At 42.2% G+C, this 6,718-nt stretch overlaps 1 long non-coding RNA gene across 1 annotated transcript; it reads right to left on the bottom strand.

The window, feature by feature from the left end:
- Positions 1-557: 557 nt before the first annotated feature.
- On the bottom strand, positions 558-4,841 carry LOC138981800 (uncharacterized). Its single transcript, XR_011460714.1, has 4 exons — positions 4,609-4,841; positions 4,071-4,255; positions 3,187-3,277; positions 558-2,158 (listed from the first exon to the last, which is right to left on the bottom strand). It is a non-coding gene; the product is annotated as an uncharacterized lncRNA (long non-coding RNA).
- Between the last annotated feature and the right edge of the window lie 1,877 nt (positions 4,842-6,718).

Raw genomic sequence — 6,718 nt, 5'->3', positions numbered from 1 at the left:
ATCACCACTTCCTATACACAAATACCGCTTTAGTCAGAGATAAGAAAACAATTAGTCATGACAGTGACACCCTGCACGCTCCTCGCGAGGTCTGTCCAAGCCCCCCGGAGTCCGCAGGGCCACAGACAATGGGCAAAAAGGATTAGGAGTCCACTTTGGAACCAGCCGCCACAAGCAAAGCCAGCCATCCAAGGTAAACAAGAACTTTAAAGTGACAAGATCATTGCTTTCATACAGTACACTGAGAAACAAAGGGACGTTAGCGCTCTAAATTATGATTGTTAATGGTATATGAAATTGTGTTGTATACTTATGTCAAAGAAACTACAATGGGAAGAAGGATAACTTCCTCATTGGGCATGCTTAGAAATGAGAATGGCTAAATATGAGTTATTCCCCTTTGCTGCATGCTGATCAGGCTGTTTCCTGCTTTGTTATGACTAGTACAGTCGATCTTTCTCATGTTGTGACTTGCTTTATTTTCACATTTTCGGTATTTAAAACAGCAAACACACACACACACACACACACACACACATACACTGAAGAAGTTTCCATTTTGATTCGGTTATTTTATTTGGTGCTATATGTTTGCTTCACATTGTTTCTTCTTTTACATTGCTTGAGGTATCCCAATTCGCTAAACACATCCATAATGCATGCATGGCTCATTCGAAAGAGGGCAACTGAACAACTGATGCCCAATAGCAATAAATACTGAACAACTGAACAATAAATAGCAATAAATGATGACAGTGCCAAGTTTTTAAGTACAAAGTGAAATCATGTGACTGGACAAAGGCACAATTACAAAATACAAATAAAAAAATCGTGGCCCATTTTAAATTAAGTTCTCAGCTCATGGGGAAGCATAAGATGACCCTAGAAACCGAAATTAGGAGACCTCCCGCCCCCAGGGCAGACTACAAAAAAAAAGGGGGGGGGGGGCTAATTTGTGAAAAAGTATAAAAGGAATCAAAAACTGTATACATGTATTTAGTTAATACCCCAAAAATTGTATAGTATATACAATGTCAGACCCTAAAGAAAGTTTGTTAGTCATTGCTTAGGCAAAACAAAGCAAAATAGTCTGTTTACGGTATCCCGACCAACCCTATTTTTCCCCGCCAACCCTAGACCTTTTTTTTGGCATTTGGAGAAAAAGAAAAAGAAAAAAAATCAATTTTGTTCCTGTTTTTTTGCAAAATAATTTAAAAAGATGGTTATAAAAAAAAAAGTAAGAAAAGCCGACCTACCGACCCTCTTTTTGTGTGCCTATGTTACTGTAAACAGACCAAAAGGTACATCAAAAACAACACACCAGGGATGCTACTCTCCCCTTAAAAATAGCCATGAGTCATAGGTGTGACGTTTGAATCTTTTAGCTAAATAAAACCATAGGCAATTGATCGGAAATATCAGGAAAAATCTTACAAGTTTATTATTTGTTTGCTTGGACCAATCCTCTTGCCGAAGTGTTTTACAGTAACAATTGATTTTACGTCAAAAATATCACAGGAATATCGAATGTTGAGGTAAGGCTGGGATAGCCAAGTTCAAGAATAACGGAAGGTGACTGTTGAATCTTTTTGAAAATGTATACAAATATAGATGGTAGGCAATTCAAAATTAAAAAAAGGACTCTCGGAGCATGGACTTTTGAGTCAAAAATTAAAGAAGGCTCTATGAGCCGAAGTACATGTTTTGTCTATTGTCTTTTTTTTATTTTGAATTCCCTACGATCTATATTTTGATACAATTTTGGACCCTCTTTGTACGGAGAGAGTTGGCAATTGTTAATCACATTCTCTCATCTCATCGACTCTCCTTCGGCTCCTTGGTAACATGCGTTCCGTCTCTGCCAGGATTGGATACAGCAGCAGATAACCGGTAAATATGTAACAGGCATAAATGGCAAAATAGCTCGCCTCGCCTGATAATATATGAGACAACTGTTCTATTACAAAGTCTTTCTTGGGAGGCTTGGCTAATTTACTCGCTCGTTTTACACGGGGTTCCATCGTTGTCTTTTCTAATCGGAAAACCTTGCTCCTCAGTTTGTTGACCTTCTGCCGAAGTTCCGCTTCACGAGGGGATGGGGAGGATGACGACTTTGATGCTTTACATCCTATGTCCTCCAGGATCGCCTGAATGTCATCTAAAAAAGAAAACACACACACAAAACACACATAAAATAACATAACCATAACAAGTTACAACCTGGAAGAAATTAAAACATGTGTAATTCAATCACAAAATGAAAATAAACAATAGCGTAGGAAGGCAGGCCAGAAATGAAGTGTATTAGCAACTATGGATACGATGTGGAACAATGATGGAATTGACCTTGTTTGGTACTGAATGGGTGAGGCCATTAGAACTGTACCCACGGAATACGCGCTATATAAGCTTTATATTGATTGATTGATTGATTGATTAGGACAACAGTACCAGGTAAACTCCTCACACACCATGCCTCTTTCTTTCTTTATTTGGTGTTTAACGTCGTTTTCAACCACGAAGCTTATATCGCGACGGGGAAAGGGGGGGGGGGGGGGGGGGGGGGGGGGGGGGGGGGGGGGGGGGGGAGATGGGAATAGAGCCACTTAATTGTTTCTTGTTACACCATGCCTCTAACAGGATATGTTTCCCATCATTACGTGTGGGAACTACAGGTACAATTTCATCCATCCATGCATCCGCCCTATACAGCTTCTTCTTCTTCTGCGTTCGTGGCCTGAAACTCCCACGTGCACTCATTTATTTGCACAAGTGGAATTTTATGTGTATGACCGTTTTTACCCCGCCATTTAGGCAGCCATACGCCGCTTTCGGAGGAAGCATGCGGGGTATTTTTGTGTTTCTAAAACCCACCGAACTCTGACATGGATTACAGGACCTTTTTCGTGCGTATTTGGTCTTGTGCTTGCGTGTACACATGAAGGGGGATAAGTCACTAACAGGTCTGCACATAAGTTGACCTGGGAGATCGGAAACATCTCCACACTTAACCCACCAGGCGGCCGCGACCGGGATTCGAACCCTCGACCTTCCGAGTTAATAGACCGACGTCTTACCACCCCGCCACAGCGCCCGTCACCCTATACAGCGATTATCAACTATGTAATGGATGAGTTTAAACATTTTTTGATGTCAGGGTGTTCTTCATGGTTAAAAATCTCTTACCTGGTTGAACAATTTGTGCATCAGGCGACAGGTCGGTGCTGGCTTCATTTGTAGCTACCCTTTGCGATGGTGGCTTCCTCCCACTAGCAACCTGCAAATTGCACAGCTCTTTAACTGACAAACTCACAACCAACACCCAGTCACAATGAAACATTTCTCCCAATTTCATGGCATTGGTCTTAGGCCACACACAAAAAGTGTATGTTTCTGGTAAGGCAAAACAAAAAATAATCTGTTTACGGTATCCGGACCGACCCTATTTTTTTCCCACCGGCCCTAGACTTTTTGGGGGCATTAAAAAATAAAATTAAAATATTCAGATGGCTAAAATACAAAACTAAAAAGCCGACCTACCGACGCTATTTTTGGGGGGGCTACGTTACCTTAAACAGACTTTTTTGTGACCTAACATGACTAAAGGTGGAGATTTTTTTTCTAAACTTTTTTTTTTTAAACCATCTTTTTAACTATTTCGTTGAAAAACAGGAAAACAATTGATTTTCGAATACCCCTTTTATTTTTGAAAATGAAAAAAAAAAAAAAGTCTAGGGTCGTCGGGAAAACATAGGTAGGGTCAGGTGACCAGAAACATACAACTTTTTTGTTGTTGACGCCGACCCTATACCTTTTTTGCCATTTGGGGCTGTTTTTTTGCAAAATAAGTTCATCATATCATCATAATCAAGATGTCGATCCAAAATAAGTAACTTTTTTTTGTTGGCCTTATCATTTTTTTGCGCTAAATGCAAACAGGCATTATTTGATGGGAACAATGCTAACTTGTTTTCAATTCTTACATCAGCCTCAAACTTGTCATTACTCAACCTGCATTTAATAGTGTGCTTCTTTGGTTTGCAAAAACCTAAAACCAATAAATAAATAACCTTCGGTGGTGGATTGGGCACTGCAAACAATGTCGGGACAGCATTCCACACAAGTGATCCTCTCTGCAGGATTGTTTTACTGGTTGGCCTCAAAGTGATCAGTACAAAGCTTGAGACCTTGAACATCAGCTGGCTGCAGCTTTTCAAAGTCCTCTCGCCTTGTGAATTGCATCCATATTCTGCACCTAGTTTGACAATAAAAACAACAATGTTATTGTTAAACTAAGCAAAAAGGAAAGACAAAAAAAGCTAAATCAGATCTTCAGTCTAAATCTAACGCTCTGCCTGAACGCAAAACGGATGAGTGATGTACCTTTGTACTGTAGTTTTCCCGTAAGCAAGGTTTGATAAAGGTTTCGGCAAATATGCCCACGGGTTTGTCATCAAGTGTAAATTGTTGTTTTGTACTGACTGCTGACTCACACTCACAGTCGTAAGTACTCGCTGACGCTGTAGTCTACTGAGTGAGTTGACTCGAGCCATTGCATTCTCATTCTGAAGAAGGTAAACCTGATGAAATAATCACTGCACAACCCACCTTTTTTCTTCTGTAGGGAACTTGTGGAAAGTTTTCCCGAAGCAGCTCTGTTTGTAACGGGCGTTCTTGCAACAAAAAGCCGAACACAATTTACCACCACCTCGCACACGATCGGTACCTACGCGATCCGCCATTTTGTTTTCGCCGCCAGCATGTGACTAGGGACGATAACCCACAAACACTTTTTCGCATTTTCTTCGCAAGTTCCACGTCTTCCTTATGTACAGTGTTTGCTTATGTATACTCTCTCTCTCTCTCTCTCTCTCTCTCTCTCTCTCTCTCTCTCTCTCTCTCTCTCTCTCTCTCTCTCTCTCTCTCTCTCTCTCTCTCTCTCTCTCTCTCTCTCTCTCTCTCTCTATCCCCGATCCTCTCTCTCTCTGTCTCTCCGATCCTCTCTCTACTTATATTCTGTATCTGTCTCTGTCTCTCTATCTCTGTCTTTGTCTGTCTGTCTGTCTCTCTCTCTCTCTCTCTGTCTCTCCGATCCTCTCTCTCTCTGTCTCTCCGATCCTCTCTCTACTTATATTCTGTATCTGTCGCTGTCTCTCTATCTCTGTCTTTGTCTGTCTGTCTGTCTGTCTCTCTCTCTCTCTGTCTCTCCGATCCTCTCTCTCTGTCTCTCCGATCCTCTCTCTACTTATATTCTGTATCTGTCTCTGTCTCTCTATCTCTGTCTTTGTCTGTCTGTCTGTCTGTCTGTCTCTGTCTCTCACTCTCTCTCTCTCTCTCTCTCTTTCTCTCTCTCTCCGATCCTCTCTCTACTTATATTCTTTATCCATTAAACCAAGCGCTCTAAATGCATGCAACATGACATGAGCATCAATATCAGTAAGTGAGAGTTATAAATGTGAACCCAATATCCTGGCACTTGAGAGAACAAGCATTGAAATAAACAAGCGACTTTCATCCTCATCATGTCATATATGTATAGCACACGTTTTGTTCTACATGCAGAAAACGATGTAGATTTAGACCGTGTTTGAAGAATTTCCAGGGGCGGATCACATCATTTTTAGGGGGGGGGGGAGGGGGGGGGGGGGGAGGGGGGGAGATTTCTTTTAGGGACAATTCGACGGGGGGGGGGGGGGGGGGGGGGTCCGGGGGCATGCTCCCCCGGAAAATGTTGGTAAAAACATGGAAAATGAAGGCCGGCTCCCAGGGGGGTCCGGGGGCATGCCCCCCCCCCCCCCCCGGGAAAATTTTCATAAAAATCACGGAAAATGGAGCAATCTGGTGCAATCTAAACCATCAGTTTTTCTTTATTCTCAATAAAAAAAAAATGTTAGGGGAAACCCCGGAACCCAACCCCCCCCCTCCCCCCCCCCCCCTCCCCCCCTCCCCCCCCCCCCCCCTCCCCCCCCCCCCCCCTGGATCCGCCCCTGCTTTCACACGTTCGTCAAGTGTAAAACCATCATGTAAATCACCATTGATCTATCCAGACTTTGACATGGGATAGGAGCATCCGGTTTCTACTTGGACTCATGCATATCAACATTCAACAGCCTGGCTGCGTTCTGTGGTAGGTCTGAATTTTTCTGTCGAATTGATTACGCACAATGATTCAGTATTTAATTAAACAAAAATTAAGGTCAGTATTTTACAGTCTCGAAACATTGATAAGATCAAAAATATCTGTCTGTCTAAAACCAGGCACATCCGCTATCACAATGATAAACATTTGGTTTACTCGAGACAAAGCCAGATCGTCGTCCTTTAACAGAAGTGACTCATAATTGAGGTTATCACGATCAAATAATTAGATTGTGTCAATAACTGAGGTGGTTGCGCCCCTTGCGAAGCTCTTCTGCCTTTAAGTGCCATTGCTTGTTTTGGGGTTGTTGTTGGGGTTTTCCCAGAAGCACTGACTGCCAAGGATTAGTGCTTTGATGACTTTTAATCCTTGAGTCGTGATTTGGTGGTTGTTTGTCTCTTCAACGTTGAAAGAAATGGCTTACTAGGGTCTAATGTAGTTTGCTTCTTTCCACATTTAGTGTTGCCGCTGATACTAGTCTGCGTGGGTTCATTTTTAAGCCCTTTAACCCTTCGGAAGCCTGCCATTTAGCAGAAAACTATAGGGGGTTATTTGATCAAACACACACACACACAAATT

This window comes from Littorina saxatilis, linkage group LG12, assembly GCF_037325665.1.
Source record: "Littorina saxatilis isolate snail1 linkage group LG12, US_GU_Lsax_2.0, whole genome shotgun sequence".
Classification (NCBI taxonomy): Eukaryota; Metazoa; Mollusca; class Gastropoda; order Littorinimorpha; family Littorinidae; genus Littorina; species Littorina saxatilis.
This window is presented reverse-complemented; position numbering and strand designations above follow the sequence as displayed.